Raw genomic sequence first — 26,670 nt, forward strand, 5'->3', positions numbered from 1 at the left:
AGAGAGAGAGAGAGAGAGAGAGAGAGAGGAGAGAGAGAGAGGAGAGAGAGGAGAGAGAGAGACATGTGGGAAGAGGGGGTGGATGCTAGCAAATCCAGATAAACCGGTCTACCTGTAATGTAAACTTGGCAGTAGTGTAATGGAAAAAAAAAACATGACCTGAGGATCTATAATCAAGACTCATTCTGAAATGGCTGTGGAGCCCAGTGTGGTTCAGGAGATCCACAGTTTACGATGCTTGATCATGCCCCAGGCCCTGGCAGAAAGAATCATAAACTCTTAATGAGCAACCCAACTTAGCTCACTTCTTAACAATGCCCCCGTGATAACGATCCAGACAGTGCTTGTTTTTTAAGACCTTCTGAAGCAAGAACCAGGGGAAGTTTCAGATGAAATCAAATCCGTAAGGACACTAATCATAAAGTTACCACGCGGTTGGAATGTGAAGTTATCTCACACATCCAGTGTCTACCACAGCACACTGAGTCAGTCTCCTCATAGATTATGTCAAGTTCTTGACATACATGCTGAAATGGGCTTAGCTGCACTCATAGATGGCAATAACATACTATTTAAGAACTTTATATAGTATGATCAGACATCTACAGCTAGAACAGCTGATTGAATCTGAGCTTCAGATTTTACTAGCTCTGCATCCTTTGAGACCTTCCCCCATTACTTTCCAACCCATTTTTTTTTAAATCTGTAAATGGAGATATTGACTATGTGAGAGAAATCCTTTTTATATAGAACTCATTCCGTAGTGTCAGCTGATTTTCCCTAGGAAGGTGGCAGGCTCCCCTAGTTGTGGGCTGGAGTTAGAGTCATGTGACCTAAGTACATCTAAATAGGTTTCATCAGTGTTCCCTAGGAGCAAATGGAATGATGCAGTAAACAGCATCCCTAAGACAGGTGTGAGGCAGAGACCAAGTGATGCCCTAGCCTGGGTCAGACCGTGCTGTGGGAGTGGTTATGTTTGAGAAAAACTGAATGATGGAGCTGTTAGCCAAAGAGGCAAATCATTTAAAATTTACATCGACAGCCAAAATATATGTAACATTTCACATATGAAAGGTTTTCCTCTTTCAATTGTATCAAATATCTATTTATTTTTATTTATTTATAATTAATTATCTACAAAGTGGTTTGTATGTGAGTAAAGCACAGGATATATATATATAGATATATAGATAGATAGATAGATAGATAGATATAGATATATCTCACATATTTATACACACACATACATATATATCACATATTTATACACACATATACATATATATAGCTACACACACATATATCTACACACACATATTACACACACATATATATATGTTACAAACCCAGACATATACATATATATAATTAACATATGTTTTATATATATATATATAAAACATATATATAATAACATTATATATAATATTAACATATATGTTACTAGTGTATATATATATCACACTAATGTGATACTAACACACACATGTTAGCAAGGATAATCGCAGTATCTTTCTGCAAAGAAAACAATTATAACCATTTAAAGAAACAAGCTTTTGTGGTATGAAAATGACTATTACAGAGAATGCTTGTTTAGCCTTTAAGTGTCTGAGCGCTTTATGTCTGTCTTGATTTTTGAGGGAAGAAGATGTGACTGGGAAGTGAAGGCATGGACTGAGACTAAATCCCCACCAATGAGTACAGTCAGTCGTGCTCACTCCCAGGACTCTGGAGACTTAAAAATGAATAATGAAGCAGTTGGTGCTCTCAGTTGGCTTCCCCCTTTTCATGAACACACTGCATTCCCACATCTGTCTCATTAACCTCACGTGGCCAGACTGTGGTTATCAGCCTTACAGATGATTACTACTGAGGTTCAAGGACTTTGGTGACTAGCCTACAGCTGAACAACAGATGCAGGGTTGGCCCAGAAATGGACACAGGGGTCCTGCCCTTGGCTTAGGGTTCTCACTGTAGAAGAGAATCCACTTCCCATCTGGAATGAGCAGCCACTGCCCATCAATGGGAACACACCCCTTTCAAACTTTCATCTGAATTTATAGCATGTAAGAGCTAACACCCACCAAGAGACTATTCTTTGACATTCTTCAGTATTTGTAAATATTACTTGATGTCATTTTTCAACTTGCTAGAAAATGGATGGAGTTGCTGGAGGTGCCCAACCTTTAAATGTAGAGTGTTTAAATTAATTCACATTGTTACAACAGTTTCACAGTTGAGCGGTCTTGTAAATAAAACTTTTCCCTCACTAGAAGGGAGACCAGTCGTGCAGTTCCCCACAGGTCTCCTCTCTTTTACAGCATGTTATGCCTCACACATTGACCTGCAACCCAGGGGAGTCCATGCACAATCAGTGAATTAAACCAGAAATAATTTCCTGTAGCATTGTGTCATCACCTCAAGGATGAAAAGGAAAAAGTCTATTCATTTCTTTTGCACTTAATTAGGAAAAAATTAAATGAAGTCTTCCAGAAGTATTTAAAGTTTGACAGAGCAATATTTGGATTTCTCAGCTGATCCAAAACTCATCTCTACGTCTTTGCTGAATGGTGTTATGAAATTCATTCTCTCTCTCCTCTCTTCTCCCTTCTTTCCCTTTCTTTCTTGATTGTGTGTGTCATGTTTGTGATCACTTTTGCTAAAGAAAAACTTGGGCCTCAACAATTTACTTTTAACATTCAAGTGGTGGCATGCTCTGTGGCCACAGTTGTGTGCCAAGGCAGTAATGTTAAATGTGACACCTCTCTATGGGTAAATTATAGTCTACTCAGTTTCCATTCTCTTTTATGTACATAAAGCCCCATCTCTTTCCCATATTTCCTTCACAGAGATCTCTCCCCCCCACCCCTGTGTTATTCAGACTTGACTTTGCCCTTTGACATGTTTACACACTTTTACACACTTTGACACGTTTACACACTTTTATACACTTTGACATATTTACACACTTTGACACGTTTACACACTTTGATACGTTTCTTTCCTAGTAAGGCATCTTTCTTCACTATTAGGTTACTCTCACTGAGCTGATGGGTTGCTGGGCTTTGGCTCTTACTGTACTGTAAACCATTCTCCATCTTACTAGTAAATGTATTAATTTTCTTTGATTCATGATTGTAGCTCCAGCAAAGATACGAGGCCTTCTAATGCTACGTCAGGACTTATGGAGGAAAAGAGGCTCTCTATTTTACATTTATTTGAAGGAAAAGGTTCAGTGAAGTACCTGGCAAGGGTATATCTCACGGAACAGATTCTCAAAAGTGAGATAGATGGGGAGATACTTGGTAGGAGAAGAAAGCTTAAGCTGAGATCAACAAGGCCCAGGTATGCAATGTTGTGCCTAGTTCCTAGTAAGTTTCTGGAATTCATTACAAACATCTAGATGATGTCTCTGGTGGTTATGCTTAACACCATCTCCATCTTGTACTCAGTGCAAGCCTAGGATTAAGTTAGGCTGGAGGGTAGTTAGATCACTTCACTTAAATACCACACACATGCATTGATCCTGTTCCTTCTGGATGTCCCTCTGCACCCTAAAGTTCTGAGCCTCGTCTAGCACTGTGTCTCTCCACTAGAACCCCTTAACGTCTTCCCAGTTGTGAAGGGCATGCATGTTTCTGAGATTTCTAAACAGCTGCTGTGGATAAGCTTGTTCCTGGTTAAGATCCAGGAATAATCTACCTGGGACAACAGCGCGTTTCTCTTTTATCTGGAAGTTACCAGGAAGGACACTCAGCAGCGAGTTTATATTTCCTATAAAGAGTAAGCACTTACTACAGGACTCTGAATGGCTAAGACAAGTGAAAAAGATTTGGACAGAGAACTGTTGGGAAGTCTGCTGTGAGCCCAGGGGAGATAGACTGAGACTGAGGACTGGTGGCTGCTAATGACAGTACACCTGACTCACAGGTGTTCACAGCACCAAAGTTGGGGGGGGGATGTTTTCTTATGTTATCCCCTTTCCCGGTTGCCCCACGGAAACCCCCATCCTGTCCTCCCTCCTTATGCTTCTATGAGAATCTTCCCCCCACCCACACACCCAGTACTGCCTTACCACTCTAGCCTTCCCCTACACTGGGGCATTGAGCCTTCACATAACCAAGGGCCTCTCCTTCCATTGATGCCAGGTAAAGTAATCCTCTGCTACATATGCGGCTGCAGCCATGGATCCCTCTGTGTGTACCCCTTAGTTGGTGGTTTAGACCCTGGGAGCTCAGGTTGGTTGATATTGTTGTTCTTCCTATGGGGTTGCAAGCCCCTTCAGCTCCTTTAAGAACGGCCATGGTGATAAGACAGCTTGATGTATTTAGGAGTTGTGGAGTAAATGATCCCTGGACTCTCTTCCTTTCACCTTTATTTTTTGTATCCCCCTCCCTCCATTGCTGCCTTCCTTTCTTTTCCTCCTCCTTCAGAAATGTGCCTAGGTAGAGACTAGACTGAGGGAGGGCACCCACGGGGTCCAATGAATGTGTATTTCTCACCTCCTGTGATTTCTGCATTCTGTGCATCTGACACCCTTAGAACAAAACAGCCCCTTCAGAACTCCTGCTAGCATTAGAGAAAACTGTGGAGTGCCACCAGAGTTCTTTCCCAGAGGCCTAAGGCTAGAATAGCCTCTGCCCATTATTGATTACTATCGTGGAGTCGTTAGCTCTTGCCATTAGAACTATGCTCACGCTAAAGGTGTTACAGCCGGATGTATGTGCTCCAGATTCTCATTACAGGCTGCTGACCTCTCCCCATAAATCTGAGCTGGAACGTATCAGCTTTCTCCTTGTTGTCCCTAATTGGAAAGTTCTCTGTGATATACAGGTACAAAACGTATGATCAAAGCTTGAATTTCTGCCCCTTATTAACATTGCCTTTGTGACTTATTCCCTCAATTCCCTTTCATTGGAAATCTACCTGAAACACATTCCTCAGCTTTGAATACAAGTGGGCTTAGGTAGAACCCATTACATACCAAAGTATCCACTAATCAGGAGTAGTGATACGCCGGCAGCTAGAGGATGTTAAAATGGCCTTTAATAATTAATTACTCACATGCCGTTTTTTACTGAATAACCCAGAAAAAAATTATGAAAACTTCAGCAGTTGGAAACTTCTTTTAGTGTTTGAAAAAATCCAAGTAACAAGCATATAACATTAAATTGTGTGAAGGGTCTGTAGGAGGTATGTTATAAATTCATAGAACTTGTCCTTCAGATGGACACTGTGGGACAAAGATGAATGTGTGTGTATAGGAGGAAGAGTGGATGTTTCTGACTTTCCTCATCTATCAGAAGAAAGTATTTCCTGAATTTAATCTTTTGAATTTCTCACTAAAGACATATGTTCATGCTAGGATATTTTCCAGGATGCTATTCTGATATCCCTTTTAAGAAGAAGGACTAACCGTGCCCTGTACTCAGGAACTCTTTAACAGCAAGATGTCCCTGTCCTGGGTCTTCACATAAGACTTAATTAGAATCAATATATTTCAGTGACGCTCATCTTAAGTGCACATTTAGACATGTTGGTATATGCACACATTTAAATACTTAATATCACTTGATTCATTTAAATAGCATTTTAATAGAGTTGTTTGGGATATTCTAAATGAGTTTTATTCTCCTAAGAGTCTTTATCTCCTTATATCAAGAAATATTGGAGCAATTTCAAAGAAGAGAATCTTGACCTAAAGATCTAATCAGATGGAGTAATCACAACTTTGAGATGAAGTTATGTGCATAATTACCGTACGAAATTAAAATGACCACTCAGATACATCTCTGTGGCACGTATGTGCTCAGCTTCCTACAGATACTACATTGGAGCTTTTAAGTAACCTGTGAAGTGTTCATATTTGAGGAAGAAGACACTGAGCTTGATGGTTACTTTGGATTATTATATTCACACAACCAGCTCATCAGTGGTTGGCCCAGAAATGCAGGTCAGACTCTTAAAAAATCTATATGTAACTGTCTCCAACCTGGCACACGTAGGTAAACTCTTCATGCTTATGTGCTGAACATTTTTAAGGATCTATAAAAGACCAATAGAACCCATATTACTTGTGTTGATCAATAATTAACACATAAAAAGTATTAGTGTGTATACTAGACAGCACCTATTACTTATGTAAATATTACACTATATGTCTACCATTGTATTTTCAATGGTCTTCAGGGGTTTCTGTTCCTTTCTGTTATCATCTGAGATGTTCTATACCTTGGTTGCTGGACCCGATGTGAGTTACACTAATTAATTTAATATTAGTATCAAATACTAATGTATTCAACTGCCCCTCTAGCCAGTTTCTCTCCTACTCAGGAGGATGCATGTGGCAAATTTTGTAACCAACTCCCCCCCTCTTTTTTTTTTTTTACTTAGCTTTAACCGGCATGAATCTTTTAAAAATGTTGACCTATTTCGTAAAGATTCTCAGTCATTTCAACATCTGGTTAAGGGGTTGAGGGCTCATTTTCCACAATTCTCTTGGCTTTATTACTCTCTGAATTATCCAGGGTTCTCTAGAAACATGCACTCCACAGAATGACTTTATATTAAAGGAAGCATGTTAGATTGACTAGTAGAATACTGTATGGTGGCTGCTGTCACTCTACAGAGGCTGTGCACTAAGGTTGGGTGCTTTAGCAGTCTCAGTCTGGTGCTGAAGGATGGCAGAACTCTTGGAGCAGCTCTGGTTCTTCAATATACAGGGGAAGATTGAAGTTGGTTCTGGCATCAGTGGAGGGAGGCACAGGCAGATGAACTTGAAACCAGCAGGAAGGCACTCTCCAGCAAGATACAAAACAGCAAGCAGGCAAAGAAACAGACCCTTTCATCTCCTTCTGCATCTCTTGGCCACCCCTCGGAGTGCCAGTTCCATTCTGGGTGGATGATCTCACATTCAATCGAGACAGCCCCTCAAGGGCACCCAGAGGCTCACCTCTTAGTTGATTCCAGATCTAGTCAAGTTGACAACCAAGATCATTCATCATGCTGTCTTTCTTTTTTCCTGAGGACATTAATTTTTAGTGTGTCCCAACAAGTTTCCGCTCACAATTTTCAGTGTGTTGTCTTAGTCCTGACATCATCTTCCCCTGTCTAAAGCTCTTATATTAAAATGACATGCAGAGCACAATCATTATCTTTGGGACAGGGAGCATATAATCAAAGGGACTAAAGCAAAACAAAACACCTGTTTCCAAGCCCCTGACACCAAGTGTGGAGACTTCCTACTTCAATGGGTTCTGCATTTTTTATCCTACATTAAATAGACATTGCACAATTTCACTCAATTCTGGCTCACAGTTTACGATCTCAGTCCACGAGAGGACCGCACCTTCACACACCACAACTGTGATTCTCCAGATTTTCTACTAATTCTGTCAAACTTCTTTGAAACTCGAGCATTCTCAGGACTCCCTCTCACATTCCAGAGTTCCCTAGATAAGCTCCCCAGACTTGGACAGCCATTTTACTGTTGCAAAGGGACAAAGATCAAAATGGCCACCTGAAGAGGTGCATCCTGAGAGGTGGGCGTGAGGTCAGAGAGACGTATCCTCCGCCTGCCATTCACAAACTTCCCAGGAGTTGCTGTGATGTTTTCTCTTTGCTCCTGACGTTGTTCCTGTTTTAAGCAGTTGAAGGAAACTTTGGGGAAAGGAGAGGCATCCCTTTAGGAAGCTGATTGGAAAGGATCTCTGATTTCTTTCTCTTTTCCCAGTTTGAGTTGGGGGAGGAACACACTTCATGATTACAACTTATGTGCTTTCACTTAAAAATTTGCAAACGTCCCGATCTATCTTGTACTGTTTGCACACTGAGAGAAGAAGTTCAAATTTTACTTTTCTAAACAGTGTGATAATTTTTGCTTGCTACAAGAAACTAAATGACTGGTGTTTTGAAAAAAAGTGAGTGTTTTTTTTTAATTTTTTTCCAAAAATACTCTTAGATTCTGTCTTCCCAAATATCAAGAGGACCCATGCCACTGCTGACTTGCTAAATCCATTTATCATGCCTAGGGTTTGAGATTGTTTAGGATTACTTTGGATGACCGCCCCTCCCCCTTTACCATGTGATTGACAGATATAATGAAAGTGGCTGGCAGCCCCTATCAAAACCAAGAGATGCCACGTATTAACAAGCAAAAATAGCTACCGTTTGTCTAAGCAACTGCAAAAAGAGTCCAAAGTTCTTTCTAAGGTTCTTTTCCAAGACATTATACAAAAAACATAACATAAATATATTTTGGTCTTAAGCCAAAATTTCCTCAACAAGCTAGTAGCTCATACATACTATTTGAAACCACCTCATTTTCAGCTTTAATTTCCCTAGACATTTGAGGCATGGCAGCTATTAGCATGTGTACGCACTGGAGTGAACTTGGTGGGGAAGCACATGGAATGCAACTGTGGAGGTAGCCATCTCCCATCTCTGCCCCAGAGGCCTCTCACACCGCTGAAGGAAGCATCTCTCCTTATTATTCCTATATTCCTTTCTAATAAATTTTAAATTCAGGAATCCATTTAATTTGACTACTGTGTTGGCAGAGCAGGTGTGTGTTTAGCAGCTGCCAAGTTTTCTAGGTAATTATTATTCATAATTAGCACTCTTTTACCTAGGCATTCGAAAACTTTCCTGAGAAGCATTTTCTCCCACAGAGATAGTGTGCCCAACAATACACAGCTCCCACCTTGTGGGACATAGTAAACCTGCATCCATAAGTGAATGGTTTCAGTTATTCTAAACCTATAATCATGCAGTAATTTTGAGGTGCATTTTTACATTTTGCCAGCATAAAAACAAATTAGTCTGTTGTGCTTTTTTGATTAGAAAATACTGCCTTTGCAATGCTCCTACTTTTATATTCGAGACAATCATGTTGTGTAGGTTTTTTTCCTTTTTTGATTTGGGGAGACTGACTCATATTAGTGTAGTTTTTTTTTCCTTTAGTGATTTGGGGAGACTGACTCAGTACTAGTGTAGGTTGTTCTCCTTGTGTGATTTGGGGAGACTGACTCAGTACTAGTGTAGGTTGTTCTCCTTGTGTGATTTGGGGAGACTGACTCAGTACTAGTGTAGGTTTTTTGGGGAGACTGACTCAGTACTAGTGGAGGCTCAGATGCTTTTCTGCAGCTCAGACCTTAGTGAAACATGGTTGGTTGCGCCTTCCAGTGTGCAGTGTGGGTAAGACTTGCTATAGACAGTGTTTGTGGACGTTTTCTGGATATCATTGATATGGAAATTTTCCTTTGGTGGGAGAATGTGTAATGACAGCCTGACTCCCCCACTGTGAGATCTGACTGCTTCTGTGGACCCAGGAATAATGATGCACAGCCCCAAACTGCAGATATTACCTAATGTCATTTATATAATATAACCTACTGTTGTTTATATAGTATAATAATATTGCTTAAAATTATATATATATACATATATATATTTGCTTAAAAGAAACTATGTATCTGCATATCTCTATAAAACATATTTATAATGTAAATATATCATGTAATTAATTGTACAAGGAAAGCCATCAGAAGGAGAGCTAAGGGAAGGGATGAGGACGAGACCCACATGTTCAGACATCCAGGTGTTCCGTAAGGACTAAACTGGAAGCTATCCTACATGTGCGGAGGACCTGGTGGGAACCCGTGCAGGACCTGTGCTTGCTGCTTCGCTCTCCCTGAGTTCAAGTGGGCTTTGCTCAGTTGATTTAGAGGGAAGGTTTCCCCACTGCTGCCCTCCCTCCCCTCTGCCTCTCCATCTTTCTTCTTCCTCTTCTTCAAGGTCCCGAACCCTGAGAGAAAGAATTTGATAGAGACATCTCCTTTAGAGCCGTGTGTTCCTAGGTCTCACTCTCTTTGTATATTGTCTGCCTGTGCTGCAGGAAGAAGCGTCTTTGATGATGGCTGAATAAGGCACTGATCTGTAACTATAGCAGACTATCATTAGGGGTCATTTTATGGTTACTTTTACTTTTTAGATCAGTAGTATTTGGTTTTAACTAGGTCTCTGAGCTATCTAGTCTCTGGTTCTTGGGCACCCAAAGAGTGTCAGGTGTGATTTCCATCCCCAGGAGTAGACCTTAAGGCACAGGAGGACCTTGGGTGGTTGCTACCATAGACTCTGTGCCACTGTTGCACTGCATATCTTATAGGCAGGACAGAGAGTTGATCAAAGGGCTTGTATCTGGGTCAATGTTTACACTTCTCTTTTGGTAGCACACAGAGTGTGTTCCCATGTCAAAACCCTAGAACATGTAGGTGAAGGCTCTATATAGGCACCAACTCTGACTCTTGTGTTTAATGAATTGTATGGGTATTGTCTTCAGCTGTGGGGCCCTAACATCCTTTTGCTGAGAGCAACCTATTGTCTTGACAACAGCCTGATGATTTGGGGATTTCCATGGGACCCCTTTGTCCAACAAATCAATTGGATGTGACTGTTCTGGTACTGGAAAGTTCATTTGGTGACAGGAGATGGCTAGTTGAAAATCTGTCTCCGTCATTCTTTGGAGACTTCACTGAGATTGCCTTCATATATTTTAGGAAGTTTCCACCGCACTAGGTTTCCTAGTACCACTCAGATACCTCTCAGCTCCACTTAACTTTCTCCTTATTCCCTCTCGAAACCCTATCTCCCCTATCCTCTCCACTTGATCCTCGCATCCCTGTCCCCATCTAACCTCAGCCCACCCATGCCTAGCCTCTGAGTCTACAGATTATAACTTGGCTATCATTGATTTAATGGCTAGTATATGCATAAAAATGAACACATGCCATTTTTATCTTTCTGTACCTTGTTTACTTCACTCAGGATGATTTTTTTTTCTAGTTTCGTCCATTCTCCTGCAAATTTTATAATATCATTTCTTTTTAACATCCAAGCAATACTCCACTGTATAAATGCATTACATTCTATTCATTCATGCTTCTGCTAATTAACATTTAGGTTGTTTCCAATTTCTGGCTTTTATGAACAGAGTAGCAATACACATGGTTGAGCAAGTGTCTTTGCAGTAGGGTAAAGCATCCTTGGGTATGTATGCCCAAGAGTAGTATAGCTCAATCTTGAGGTAGATGGATGTCCATCTTTTTGAAGAAATGTCATACTGATTTCCATAGTGATTGTACAAGTTTTACTCCCACCATAAATGGTATAAGGTGGACTATAAAAGTAGTTTTGATTTGAATGACCGTCTTTAAGAATGGTTTGGTCCCTTCCTTTCCTTGTATCTTTCCCTGTTCTTTATCCATTCCAGCCTGACGAGATAGTCTTTCACAGTCTTTGTGTAAGTTCTCGCATGCTTCCGTTTCAGTTACTATACTTTCTGTAATTATTTGCTTCTGTGTCTGAGCCTCCAAAATTGTGAGCTTTTTATATGTCAGAGCCTTACTGCATTCATGTTTGTGACTCTGTCCCCCTGAAATAGTACCTGGTATATAGTTGAGCCACAGCAAACATCTATTAGCTGATGATTTGAAAAATATTACGGATTAAAACCAGGTCTGATTCTTTATTCAGAGGGCAAAAACCTCAAGGCAGGGTTAGTCCTGGAGAGAAAGCACAGCTCAAGAGTGACTCCTTGAACAAGTGCAAAGGTGCTGAGTCTGGGAGTATCTGTAAGGGAACTGAGGAAAAACATGGGGTATGCTTCAAAGAACTGGCACATCAGTGAATTAGGACTGTTGTTACATGGATCAAATGAGACAGCACCCAGCATGCCTTGAATGACGTGGGCACAATGGACACAGTAAAGCATGCCAGATTTTAATTGAAAAGAATTTGTGGTAAGAGCTGGTAATAATTGGAAAAATAGGCACGAAGAAGTTGAGAGATTTATTTATCTACAGTGAATTATTGATGAGTCATCAGTGCCCATATATGTTCAAAATAGGTTTGCATTGTCAAGTTTTCAATGGGTAATATAGATTAATATAATTCACTTGAATGTGACATAAATATTAATGAGTGATGTTATCTTTCCTCTATAGATCCTGCTCCCTGCCATAGGCCATGCTGCATGCTCTTGTGTACAGTATCTTTACTTATGGCAATGTAAATATTCACATCGTACAGATGAGGAAACAGAGGGCTAGAAAGTTCAATCTATTTATTTATTTTTTCGTAAAAGAAGTTTAAATATCAAACCTGGCATTAAATCTATTCTAATTGAATGGGAAACCTCTGCTTCACTGTACTATGAGTCTCTATGAGTGCATGCTAGTTTTCTGCATGAGGTTAAAATTACTTAAATTGTGTCAACTTATTTCTGTTTTTGTCCTTTGTTCCATTATTTCATCATTGAAATTCTGGACACTGTGAGAGATATTATGGCTATAACATATCCATGTGCCTCTGTGTGTGTGTGTGTGTGTGTGTATGTTTGTGTATGTATGTGTGCATAAATATGTTTGTGTGTGTATATGTATGTGTGCATGTATTTGTGCATGTGTGTGTATTGAGAAATATGGAATTAGAGATATAGATAATCATGTAATAACAATGTTAGTGAGTGCTTTAAAGGAAACAGTAGCATCTTTCCTCATGTAGATTACAGAGAAACATTCTCAGGTGCTTTCTTCACTGGGGCTAAGAGTAATTAGATTTACAATGTAACTTACTGTAACCTAAGAGGATGCTTAAAATAGCTTTAGAGAAGTGGTACCACACAAGTGTAATCAAGCCCAGAAATTTGAACACATCAGCCTCTCAGCAGCCTTTTCACTGTGCAGATGAGTTTGTTTTGAAATTTAAGAATTGGAGAAAAGTGGAACATCTAAACAGTCTTTGAAAACTGAATAAATGTCACAGCTCCTTCCAGCGTGAGATGGAGACAGTTCACTTATCAAGATGACCTACAGCTCTCAAAGAAGCATGACTATCCTCTGTGATGACGCCTCTACCACCTTTTAGAGAGCAACTTGCCTCCCGATTCAACTCATGAAGGGATATTATGCTGGAAATATGGGTAGAGCATTACCTAAGTAGGAATGCTGACCTTCGTATATTGATATTTGACATAAAATAAAAAATTTACTAAGATAGGAAAATATTTCTTTTAAGACAAACAAAAAACTACACACATACACATACACACACACACATCCAAGAAAACACAACAAAGTGTGAATTTTCATCAGTTGTTAAAACCTAGGAACTGGCTTTTTCAGGCTTGTTTTATAATATAAACACCTAATTTCTAAGAAACCTTTGGACTGTAGAAGATCCAGTGACCTGTGTGTGTGATGCTTATTCTCACCTAGATGCACGTGAGGTGGAGTTTGACTTCTTGGCTCCTTTCTTGCCTAAAATATCTTCATAAGCAACGCAGCAATTTCCCAACAGGTAGATATACTTGTAGTCAGCGGTAAACTTCAAAAGCCTGAGACTGAGTTTCTGGGCCATCATGGAACAGCTAATATGCTTTCATAAAGTGTAAATATTTGTGAAAGGAAAGGAAAGCAAGAATTAAAGCCATCGTCATCTATGGACTCTGTCAGGCACACTCAACCTTTAACCCTGGGAGTCAACAGCACCATTTGAGTTCACAATTGAGAACTTTATAGTTGAGCTACAAAAGATAAAAATGATATAAAAACCTCATAACATTTAGAGCCAGTTCAGGATGCTGTGTCTGATCACAGTCCTAGCTGGAGTAGGTACACCTTCAGTGTGCGGCTTCCCCTGCACTGCCTTCCCTGCGAAGTTCTTATCCTCTGAGTACGTCTCCCAGTCCTCCTTTTAAAAGCCATTCTGCAGTGCCACACTCATAGGACAGAAACTTCAAAATTGGTTTTACGGAATAGATAGGAGCCTATTTACCTAAAAAACTGGACAACTCTTTAATAAGACCCAGCACACTAAGATGGAGAAGACTCAAAGCTGTGAGATAACATGAAAAGAGGTGTGGGGTGACAGTAGGGCATTTAGTAGAAGCAAAGCTATGCTGTCTTGGTGATGATCCTTTATTTCCTGGTTTGCATTTTATGGTTAATAGAGTGGGGTGAGTCAGTGACAAAGATAAAATGATGGAGGTGGCTTTAGAACAGAAGCCATGGTGGAGGTAGAATCAGCTTTGGCGGTACTAGTGAAGGGAAAGCATCAGAAGACCTTGAGAGAGTGACCAGGGCAAAAATGGCATCCAACAGAGACGATAGAAAGCCAGAGGATTATGCCCAGCTATGAGAAACTACAGATTCTGGTGATGGAAAGAGCTCCAGGAAGCTGTTAGGACTTTAAAGAACAAGGCTCTCAGAAATCTTAAGTCCAAGGGCTGGAACAGTGCCCACTGAAAGCTAAACATTTACACCATAGAGTTGAGTGGTCCGAGAGAATGTCAACATGCAAGGTCTATAAAGTTGTGAAACAAGCAGCCAGGGCCTGCTCTTGGTTGCAGGAACCTGCTGCAGCTCCCCACTTCTGCTAGAAACCTGAAGTTACAATGCCTGCCACATGCTAGGACTGCCCATAGTTCAAGCCCTGTCTGGGAGCTCCCAACATAAGTGTCATGAACCATTAGTCTATGGCTTTTAAAATCCAGAGCAAAGGGGTTCCTAACTCACAGATTAGAACTTTGAGCCTGTGAATCTACCAGTCCTGTGCTTAGACCTTGGGCATTGTAAGCCTGGGGTTGCTGGCAGTTCTTATCTACCCACCATTCCTATTTAGACAGAGCAAAAGTACCTTGTGTTCAGTGGGTTGGTACCAAAATTGCAATTATGATGAGCTTTCTGGTAAATTCCTGAATGTGAGGAGAGAAGGCAAGAGACTGGGAGTTGACTGTTAATTTGGAAGAAGTGTCAAGGATCTAGCCAATATCAAGGAGATTCTAGGATGAGATTGATAGAAGAGACATTAAAGACTGTATCAAAGGCAGGAATCTATAGGGGAGACATACAGTATCAATGTTGAAGACTTCAGTAACAGAGGTAGTCAAAGTGGCCATGAAGTTCAAGCTGAAGTCAATTATTTTAGAAAGAAGAGAATAGTGACAGGCAGAGGTCATGATTTTTTTTTTTGATAAAGTTACTGATTGCAGTCTGTGAGTATTGATTGCCATCATTAATTATGAGAGTATTTTGGGATGCTGAAAAATGGATTTTGAAGACATGATCTAAAAGAAGATAGATGAGCCTTAGTGTTTAGGGTGAAGTGGCTTTAAAATGAATCTCTGTGTAGATGGATCTCTTCTCAGGAAGGAGAAGAGATAAAAATACAATGGCCACAGAAGAATTCCACAGAGCCTTTGCGGGTGCTACACCAGACCTGAATGGATGGAGAAAAGAAATCTAATGCAGTCTTTGGAAGGGAAAAGAGTTTGGCAACGTTATAGATTTCTGACTGAAAAGGGATGGTCTGTTTGTTTATTTGTTTGTTTATAAGTGGAAGTCTACAGGGTATAAAAGGCTGAGAAAGGCACCTAAAGTTGTGTGACAAAGTAGAGAGAGTGACCCAAACAGGAAATGTACAGATGGATGAATAATGGGCCAAGAAATGGTATCATTGGAGGAAGGAGTTTATTTGGGTCGTGAGAACAATATCCAGAAATGCACCCTGGGACCTGAGGCCATCCTGGCGTTACATGTGTACCTGAGTGCATTTTCCTATTTCTGTTGCAAATACTGCTGTCCCCTGGTTTAACACACAATTTCCTTTGTGGGACATTGTAATGACAGTTCCTGGGGTACTGGGCTTTTGTTACTCACTAAGCAGTTCAGTAGATCACTTGGATGAAATTAACTGGACTTATGATCTAGCTTTGTGGGTTTAATATTTGGTGAATAGATTCTAACATGGCCCTAGGTGCATGCTGATGATATTTTTATTTTTTGTATATAATACTAAAACATTTTTAAATGCTTTATTTCTGAAAGAGTTATGCCATGTTAATTTAACATTTAGAATCTACATATCCCATTCTTTTTTTACTTGTTTGTAAGTTTCTTTGCTCTCAGTGGATTAATTGCTCTTGTTCTGTATCAAAACAATGCCCACTCAGCACTTTGGTAACTGTAAAACGAATTAAGACACTTGAGTTCCCTGTATAGAATCACTTGTTCAGCTATCCATGAAAAGGAAGGTTTGCTTTTAAAGAGAATTCATGGTAGTTCTGACAGAATTCCGGCATAGAACTCAATAACTTTTCCCATGGTGAAGTCCATTCATGCATTCGTTTTGAATACATTTGCTGTTTGTTTAGGAATAGTATCCTTTAACTGTTTGGCTGTGTTGTCAGGATGAGACATCTCAGGAGTGGATCAGAAACTCTGGTCCTTAAAGCTCAAGGACACCAAGGACTCACGTTGCACCTACCTTTGCTCCCCTGTCTCTGAAATGGGCGCGTTAGCCTTGCAGAATGCTTGGAAGAATCGGAGAGGCCAATTTCACTTCTCAGTAGTTCCTTCAGGTTATATTGAACAAAAATCCATCTCTCTGTAGTTCTAACCCAATTGCTTCAATTCCAGATCCCAGAATTACATTGAAAAGTCGAAAATTTCTTAGAACTGAGTTCCCTACTATGAGTTCAATTTCTCTTATTTTTGCAGTCACCTTGGTTTTGAAACGCAGCCATGAATTTTGTTTTCTTCTTCAAAATTTTCTTTTCCCAAGAACAACAGTTGAATAGAAATGCTAGAACAACCAGGCAAGCCCCTCAGTGAAGACCCGTGATGAGATTCAGAAGCAAGTGTGTCTTCCCCTCACTTCTGTACTCAGCTGGGAGCTGGGAGCAGCCCTGGAGGCCGGACTCTGCTCCTGAATCCAGCAGGGGACTTCAGAATGGAGCCGCTTTGGTTCCGGCTCAGGCCCACACTCCCTAGATGGACCTCTTTGAGGTCTGTCCTTCAGAGCCTCACATCACACTCCTCGTGTAAAAACAATGTATGGTTAGGGTGTGCGGTTGGGTTCAGAGAACAGAAGGTGGATAGGGAGTGTTTCTCCCTTCATCTCTGGATGGCTTTTCCCCACGGATCAGTGCTGTCTACACCCCTCGCTTAGTAATATCATGTCTCTGCATGGTGAAATTTTGACTAGACAAGCTGACAAGGAGGGTGTTTGCAATGTATTTTGGCATTGTGATTCCTAATGGTTATTATTTTTATTTTTATTTTTTAGTAAAGCAGCAAACAGATTCTATTTGCTTTCAGTACCTGCAGACTTTTTTCATCTCAGACATAAATGGGAAGGTGGGGCATTTACATCCCTAGTTTAAAGATATGTGAATAAGAATCATTCATTCAACATTTTTTTTTTTTTGGCTAAAGCTTTGAGATTAATTTAAAAAGAAACAATTTGGAATAATGTTTTCTCTTTTTATTTTTATTCTAAGGTATTGGGTGGTCTTCTTTACCTCCTCATATATTGATATTTTAGTTGTCTTATAGGTTTTTGCAAGTATTGTGCTAAGATACTTACCAAAGAATACAATAGAATTCCTTGGCCTTGACCCTGGACCTGGGTTCATTTGCAGCCACAGAAATGGCTCTGTAGTTGCAGGCGAAGGCTTTTCTGTTCTGCCTCCTGACTTTCAAAGGTCACTGACTGGATAACCTTACCACAGTGGGTTTGTTTCTGTTAAGATAGGATCTGCTGTCTCACACCAGCCATTTCGCTGCACAAGGAATGTTATTCTTCGACCTTGAACCACGAGCACCCTTGCATTCTCCCCCCTCTGGTTAGTCAGCTGCAAATCAGCTGATGTGACTTATGTTTTGCCCTTGCCAGTAGTCACTCGCTTTAAATTCTCCTTCTGAACAGTTCACCAGTTGCTTCCAAAACAAACATGTTTTGGGGGCTCACGTGGAAAGAAAAAGGAGGTTTAGAGGAAGGTGGTAGCTAGCTTTGCTGTTGTTTTGTCTCTATTAACACTAACTATCCAGATATTAATATTCTCTTCAAGGAAACTTTTGAGAAGTCCTAATGACCACTGAGAATTCATAAGCATGACCATGATTAGAAAACACGCTCCTGAACTGGGGGGAGAAACTGTCTCCTAAGAGAATAGATTATCTTTCATTTCTGCTGAAATTCTGAATGTCAATCTCAAGTGAATCTACATTCACTCAGGTTTTTGATACAGTTCTTTATTTTGAGCTGATTTTGTTTGTTAAGTACATCAATGCAGTTGCACGTAAAAGCTAAATCTCCTTCTATTTGTTTTTTCTTTATCATTTTCCAGATAATAGCACACCATGTGTAAACGTGAATGCTGTACTCACCGTATTGCACCACACTTTCAATGTAACTAGGTATGTAATGGTGCATGCCCAATTGCACTGCTCTGTACCAAGTACATGTCATGCGGGAATCTGTTAAAACATGTTTTCTTTATTAGTTAGAAAAGATCCAGTGTCCTAGCTAATACATTTTGTCTATATCTGAAATTCCTAAATCAAGCCAGGAGAAAGGCTAGATATAGGTACACAGCAAAATGCCAAAGATTATTAAAATAGCAGGATGGAAATATCAGCTTTCTAAAATATATGGCTGTTCAGACCACCTGATCATGCTCTACAAAATTACGGAATAAAAAAAACATTATTGAGCCTGCTGGTACATGTCTGTAATCCCAGTGCTTGGGAGGCTAAGGCAGGAGGATTGCCACTAGTTGGAGGCAAGCTCAGGCTACATAAGTTCTATGCCAGTCACAAGTACTTGTGTGATAGATTACACGTGAACATAGCTTTCCACAGACACTGACATTCATGCTTGACTTTTTTCTCTTGATGTTTTTCTTTCCCTTTTTATTTGTGTTGATTTTTGAGTAACCGTAGATCAAGTGAATTCTCTTATTTTATGGGCTTTTAAAAAGAAGAGCCTATACTTTAGGTACTGTTTTTATATTAATGGAATTCTAAAAACAAATTGATTTTAAACACATGAAAGTCTTATTAAACTCTCTGAATTCTCGACATGGCATTTCAGAAGGTTGGACACACTAACATTCTTTAGGGTGACGTTACTTGTAAGACTATGCCAAACAAAAAAGGGTTTATTTTTTTAAACTACCTTTTAAAAGATGTATTTGTTAGACATAATATTATAAATGTTAAACAAGTCGCATCAGCTCATAAACACATGAAATTCAGGTCTATTTCTGTTTCTTTAAAAAATTAAAATCACGGACACATGTTAATACAAATGAAAAAAATTTTATTGGCTTGCCTTCATATGACAAAATAGTGTAAATAAAATGACATAGAATCTGAAGTTATGGATAAAAATCAGGAATTCCTTATTTTTAATTTTTAAAATATGTTGAGAGTTGAGGTTATAGGAGAAAGAAAAAGAAAACTTCCTTATCTCACTCTCGATACTATTATTTTCCCAAAATATTAATTGTATTTTATCTCACATGAGGATGGAAATGTGGGAGAAAATACCTTTTAAGCTCATGGAGCAAGAAGCATAAATATGTAGACATATTGGTAGATTGTAACAGACAATGCAAATAATCCATCATATCTATAAATTAAGTGAACTCAAACGTCAAACCATCATATCTATAAATGAAATTAGTTTAAAGTTCATAGCTGTCACTGAAAACAGAAAGTTAAGTATAATAAGATTATAGCCTTAAATGTGTTTTAGTCAAATATGCAGATTTTATTCAACCTAACATGATAATATGAGTAACTAGGTAAACTACATTGTAATATTCATTTTTAAATTCAACTGAGTTTAATTATTGTCACAAAGAGCATTTTGCATGACTTTTTTTTACTAAATTAAGATAGTTGTGCATGAATAATCTAGTTGTTATAATCGTGGAACTTGCATCACCAACAGATTGCCTGCCTGAATGCCCTGTGTTAGTCCATAAGGTCAGACAGAGCCTCTGGCCAGACCAGGAGAACTTTAGGAGTTCATGCTACTTCTGTCTGCTCTTCTGTCTTTGCTCACAGGAGATGATTTCAGAAACTTTACACCATGCTGTCCTGTTCTAGATATCTGATTCTTTTCAACCACACCTTTAAAGTTGATTGTATTGGTTTAGTAACCAGTAAAACATCACGTTTTACATACAGACGTCTTATTTTTCAAATATATAATCACTAGGCATCTTGTATTTATTTATTTATATAAAATAGTATTTTTTTCTGCTTAAGCAACACTATTACTAGTTGTTAAAAATCATTTTATTGCCGGGCGTGGTGGCATATGCCTTTAATCCCAGCACTTGGGAGGCAGAGGCAGAGGCAGGTGAATTTCTGAGTTCGAGGCCAGCCTGTTCTACAGAGTGAGTTCCAGGACAGCCAGGGCTACACAGAGAAACCCTGTCTCAAAAAAAAAAAAAAAAAATCATTTTATTATTATTTCATTGCTAATTAGCATACTATTTTCAAAATGTTAATTTAATTAACTAATAATCATAATTTGGTGGTAGGTACTATTGTATCTTTTACCCTTTCTTAGTTAAGGGAATTAGAAATAGAAGTCAAATTTTTTACAAAATCTGTAGAATCAAGGAATATAAATGATCAGATTTTAGTTATATTTCTGTGTTTTTTTCTGGAACATTTCATACTTTCCTTGTCTTACTGGAGTGTTGTTTTTAGTTCTTAGATTAATATCTGTGGAGTTAAATATATTTTTAGAGTAATTTCAAGTTTTTTCAAACATACATGCATGTTCTTATATACATTATCACACAGGGAAAGATTACTTTTTGTATCATCATTTTAAACATTATTATTTAAAAATTTAAAAAACACTAGATAGAAATGAATTCATGACATTTTTGCAAAAACCATTATTTTTGTAAATTTGAGTTGGACATAAAACATAAGTGTATGCATTACAGTTAGAATACAGGGTCACTACTAATCATGTGTGCTCGTTGAGTTAAATGATCCTTCCATGCCTAATGAAGACAACATTCACTGCAGAGTTTTAGAGAAAGCCAATAGTGATTACATCTAAGTCAAGAGAAAGCTGCATGGTAGAACTCACTCAGACGTGGAGTTAGATACTTTACTGTTAACACATACTGTAATATTTCCATGGTTACCCTCTCGTCTGCGGTACCCCTAGGAGTCAACCGTGGCATGTGGTGCTTTCCTGTGGAGACTTACACAAGGGTATCCAGGCACCATGAACTCAGAACAGTACACCAATGGAGCTATCTTGTGAGTTCCCTTGATGTGCAATGGTATTTCCATCTGTCTGAGTTCCCCAACTCATGGCATTTGTTAAATTGGAACATTTTGATGTAGATGAATCTGGCCTTTAATCTTTTGCTTTGTCCTGTGGGCAAATTATGATTGTTGGGGAAGTTTATACTGTGTTATGTAGCTCCTACTGGATACAGTTCCCTGTCTTCTGTCACTGCCACTGTTAAGAGCTGGAGTTCAGGCTGTGGCTTCTGTTGCGTGGTTTCAGCTCTTAGCACTGATGCTCCCTGATTCAAATCTGTTCAAACACAGTATTTTCATCTGTACAGTGAGAACCTTACAAAGTTTCTTCATTTTGACAATTACAAAAATGATTTTAGTCTATTTTAAAGTGCAAAGTTTGGAACGAATTTGACAAATCTTAGAAGCCAAGTAAACTTAACTATTATTGTGATTGTTGTATATATCTCATAAGCGTGTCCTGTTGTCTAAAAAGGTTGGATATAGTGGTGTCCAGAATTTAGGACTGGCAGCTTTGGGGTAAATACATTTTAATGAAAGTAAATACTCTCTCTTATCAGCACAGTGTGATGTCACAGAATTTTTAAAATGCCATACTTTCAAGTCATTCTCTTCCTTGTTAGTATTATCACAAGTATAATTAACTAATTATTAATGAAGCACAATTGGCAGACTTGGCGATGTTTCATTTCATAGGAATCACGTACCTTACTGTTTTAGCCTCATTATCTTCAGAGTCTTTACGTTTGTGTTGATATCACTGTTCAAGCACGCAGAGACCTTGGCACCAGGAAAAGCCTGCACCATTCTTTAAGAGGAGGCCTAGTAAAGAAATGTTTTGAAAGTGAGGGAAACCTACTTGAAATGTTGTATCCCATGATGTTCTGTAAGAAGGTATTGTTAGATGGATGGGTAGAGATGTTCTTCATTGGGGAATGGTGGTGGCTCTTTGGGTAGAAAGCAAACATTTGATTAGCCTGTTAGAACTCGCTCACAGAATTTACATCGCAAGGTACATACTTTAATTTACCCAGCTAACATGAGTTGTATACATTTTAATCTTAATGGAGAAATGTCTCTCCAAGGCTTTCCAGATATGGGGCTAAACCTCTATGAACCTTGAAGTGGCAGAGTTAGGCAATGAGGTAAGATCTGTTTACTGCATCCAGCTACCCACATAGAGGCCAGTGGCTCCACACTGTGTGTGCCAGTCTTTAATTGTGCATTAGTCTTACAGAGCAGCGTGTCTGTGCCTGTCTTTTAACATCCCCCAGGTTCTGTAGGGAAAACAAACAAATCCAAACAAAACACATTCTTTACACAGACATCTGAAACACGAGAGGAACCGCTGATTTAAATTGGATACTTAAACATTATTCTCACAAGCCTGTCGGTTATGTGATTAAGAAACAGACAATGACACTGTGCTCATGGCTAAATGAGATTTCTCTGTCATTCTCCAAACAGAGCTGCTCCTTTTGTGGTGGCATTCAGGTAAGACTGTTTGTCTGTCCCCACTTTACAATTCTACCTTTCTCACATTTTCTAATTCGCATCTCATTCACCTGAACCTAGGAGTGACAGAGTGCCAAGGGGCTTTCCCCAAAGGACTGATGATGTACACAGGTCTTCGGTGGCCTCAAAGATGAACTTCAACATTCTATACAAGTCATTGCCCTTTCTTGCCCCAGCTTTAACTTAAATATGACTTTAAACACAAACAAAAAACAAACAAAAAACAGGCTGCAGTGAGTTAGCAGGAAGGGTCAGGTCTACTATTCCTGAATACAGCTTCTCTATCTCTCTTTCTGGAATTCCTTTCAAGGGAGGAAGGTGAGCACAGCCAGCTTATCTCTAGTAGACACAAAGCACTCTTCCACCAACCACATACCATCACTCTTCCACCAACCACACACCATCACTCTTCCACCAACCACACACCATCACTCTTCCACCAACCATACACCATCACTCTTCCACCACACACCATCACTCTTCCACCACACACCATCACTGTGTCCTCAGTCCTGAGACTTACAAGCTGTGTCCTGTGGGTCGACATCAGGGGTAGAAATTAAATACCACCTTTACCTTCAGGCTCAGTTGGCTAAATACATGTTTTGGGTACTGTCTCCTTGTTAAAGGTATTTTGTTTATTGTAATCTTTTTCATAAAATATATTTTAGTCATTTTCTTTCTCCTCCAATTTCTCCTGAAATCTTCCCAGCTGCCTATGTTCTTTGTTTTCTCTCTCTCTCCAAAACAATAAAAACAATAAACACACACAGAGACAGAGACAGAGAGAGACAGATACAGAGACAGAGAAAGACAGGGTCAAAGAGACAGAATCAAAATCAACAAGCAAAAACCTACTAGAACAACGTCAACAAAGCCCAATCAAAGCAAAATGAGTCAAAATGCTAAAAGAAATACCACTGAGTTGGCTTTGTTTTATCCCACTACTCTTGGACATGGGGCCTTCCCCGAGGTATGGTTTATATACCCAATGGGACCTCACTGGGCAAACTTTTTCCTTCTCTAGCAAGCATCAGTTGTACCTAGCTTCTTGCTTGGATGTGGGAGCCCATGTGCATTTCTGCTTCTCGGGGCTTGGAGTCTGTATAGACTGATTGAGATTGTACATACTTCTCTGTATCTGCTGCAATACCCTTATGAGTTCATATGTGCATCAGTCCTGGTGTGTCTGGAGGACATTGTTACTTTGGAGTCATTTGTCCCCTCTGGCTCTTAAGGTCATTCCACCTCCTTTTCCACAGAGATCACTGGCTTTGATGAAGATAGCCCATTTAGCACTCAATGCCCCAATGTCCCTCACTGTATTTATGTTGTCCAGGTGTAGGTCTCAGGGTTTTGTTGTTGTTGTTGTTGTTGTTGTTGTTGTTGTTTTGTTTTGTTTTATTTTGTTTTTGTTTTTTTACTATCTAGTACACTGGAAATGTCTTTTTTTGTTTTTATTTTTTTATTTAAGGCACTGATATATATATATATTTAGAACAGTAGTAGTTGTTTTTATCCTAGGTCCTCAGTCTATCTAGTCTCAGGTTCTTGGTCACCCAAGCTGTTTCAGGTATGGGTTCCATCTCATGCTATGGACCTCAAGTCAGATGCCATTGGGTAGTTGATCCTGCAGGTTTGTACCATAATTGTCCTGACACATTTTACAGGCAAGACAGATTTAGATCAAAGGGTTTGTCTCTGGGTTTGGGTTTACATTGTTTTCTTTGGCCTACAGAGTATGTTCCCATATCAAAGACACTAGAAAGTATGGCTAAAGCTTCTATGTAGCAGTAGCAATGGGATCTTGGTCTTTAGTTTGTGGAGAGCAACCTATTGTCTTGGCAAAAGCCTGAATTGTCTGGAGGTTCCATGGGCAGTATTCTCAACATAAAAAAAAAACAAAACCAAAAACAACAACAAGATGTTTATTCCCTTCCACCTTTTGTATGGTTCTTGTTTCGACTTAGTCATGAAGAGGATGATGGAGAAGAGCTGATTCTTCTATACTCTCCAGAGAATCAGAACCTAGTATTATATAACTGCTTTCTAATAAAGAGGATGCCTATGTTTTTTGGTTTTATGAGTTTCTATCTCATGTGTAGCCTATGTGAACTCATGTGGCACTGAGTTAACTCCCACGAGGCTCGACAGGGCACTGACCTCCCCTAATCAGAATGTGGCTCCATCATAGCTTCAGTAATTCTGACTGGGCAGCTCTGTGTGCCCATCAAGGCATGAGTACACTTGAGAGAAAGAGCCCCTGCCTCGTCTGCCGTGGCATTCCTCCTGGTCCTACCTTAGTGGTTTTGTGTGCTCACCACCCACTGAATGTTGGTTGAACTAATTAATTAAGCACAAGGGAAAAAGCAGACTCCGCTGGCTTCTTTGATGCATGTACTCAGTTCTTAATCCTGACGTCGGGCTGGACAATGTGGCTTGACTTTAATTTGGGTTTATTTCCAAGATCAGCTTTCCCTTCTCAGAGGAAGAAGCTGCCCTAGGAAAGGTACTACAGAGTGTTCACCAACAGAATGCATCTCCTCTGTGGTAAGACCCCTGAGAATGAGCGTGGGACCAAACCTCATCACCCTCGCTTAGTGGGGTTTACTTGGGGGTGGGGGTGGGAGGGGGTATTGATTTTGTTTTTGTTCTTTCTCTCTTCTTGAAAATTTGCCGACTAACTGTGGAATGGACTGTAGTGTTATTTTATCAGATGTCTTGGCATAAGGAAGTTATGGCATAAGGCAAGCTGAGGTTCTGATTGAGTAGTTTGTTCAAGATAAGGAATAGAATGCAAGTCTGCACTGAAAATAAATTCCAGTACCTGTAACAAGCCAAAACCATGAACCCCAGTCCCGTAGTACACTGGTGGACAGACAGCAAGCAAGTAGCTATGCTAGATTGTGCAGGGGACAGTTGTGACCCCACCCCACCCCCAGGCAAATGGACCCAGTGAAGACCCTGGGACTGGTGTCACAGCCTGTCAAAGGCAAAGGAGGCCTACGTCCTCTGAAGCCAAGAGGCCATCAAGGATCTAATCTACTCAGAGAAACAGCAGACGGGAAGATAAACAGGGAAGCCTCACCAAGCCTCAGATTTGGTACAATCGCCACTAACTAGCTTCCTGTATGAATTTAAAACAGGGTCCCTCATTTTAAAAAGTTTTCTTAGTTAAGTTGTTGTTGTTGCACATGTGTATGCTGCCAAGCTTAGGTATGATCAAAACTCTGCTCACTATGTTTCCTTTACGACCTTATATTACTTTTCATTCTTGTATGAGATTTTCCTTCTTAACGTATTTTCATTTGAGAATTTCATACAGTGTAGTTTGATCTTGTCCTTTCTCTTTCCACACAGTCTCCTAGATCTTCTCCCGCTTCCTTATTCCCTAAATTCACATTATTTCTCTCTTTTCAAAAAAAGAAAATACCGCTTCCATGGTGTCCAAATCTTGTTGGATGACTACTCCCAAACCTGGGGTATGTACCCAGTGTCACTCAATTGAAGAAGACTGATTTTCCCAATCCCAGCAAGTAACGGTTGCAAACAGCTTCTTGCCTAGAGGTGGTTTTGTGTCTACTTCCCACTTCTGTGCTGTGATGTTTAGCTGGCTTGATCTTGTGCCAGTCCTGTACATGCTCATGTGGGAGTCCTGAGGTCCTATCAGACCTGCTTTATCTGGGCAACGCTGCTTCCCTGAAGTCATCCTCTGCCTTTGGCTCTCACAACCTTCCCGTTCCATCTTCTGGGCAGATCCCCAAGCCTGGAGGGGAGAGTCTCACTGTAGCTGCCTCATTTAGGGCCAATTATTCCAGAGTCTCAGTTCCCTGCCCACATCTGTCCAGTTGTGCTTTTTCTGTGTTAGCACCCACTGCAAGAAGCAGCTTCTCCGGTTAGGGTTCAGGTACACCGATCCTCCCATTTTTCTTCTACTGAGAAAAATTTATTTTTGGTTACTATTATTATTTGAGTGTGTGTGTGTGTGTGTGTGTGTGTGTGTGTGTGTGTG

General features: G+C 39.8%; 1 protein-coding gene across 2 annotated transcripts in view; it reads left to right on the forward strand.

The window, feature by feature from the left end:
• Positions 1 to 26,670, forward strand: part of Slc16a7 (solute carrier family 16 member 7) — a 144,190-nt gene that overhangs the window by 25,825 nt on the left and 91,695 nt on the right. Inside the window, exon 1 of one of the 2 annotated variants that reach the window (XM_029542279.1) lies at positions 18,188 to 18,257. The exons of the other annotated variant lie outside the window; for it this stretch is intronic. The gene's annotated coding sequence lies outside the window, so the exon portion shown is untranslated. Of the gene's footprint in view, positions 1 to 18,187; positions 18,258 to 26,670 lie in introns of those variants that run through there. 2 annotated transcript variants of the gene reach the window in all.

Source organism: Mus pahari, chromosome 9 (genome assembly GCF_900095145.1).
Source record: "Mus pahari chromosome 9, PAHARI_EIJ_v1.1, whole genome shotgun sequence".
NCBI classification, from domain to species: domain Eukaryota; kingdom Metazoa; phylum Chordata; class Mammalia; order Rodentia; family Muridae; genus Mus; species Mus pahari.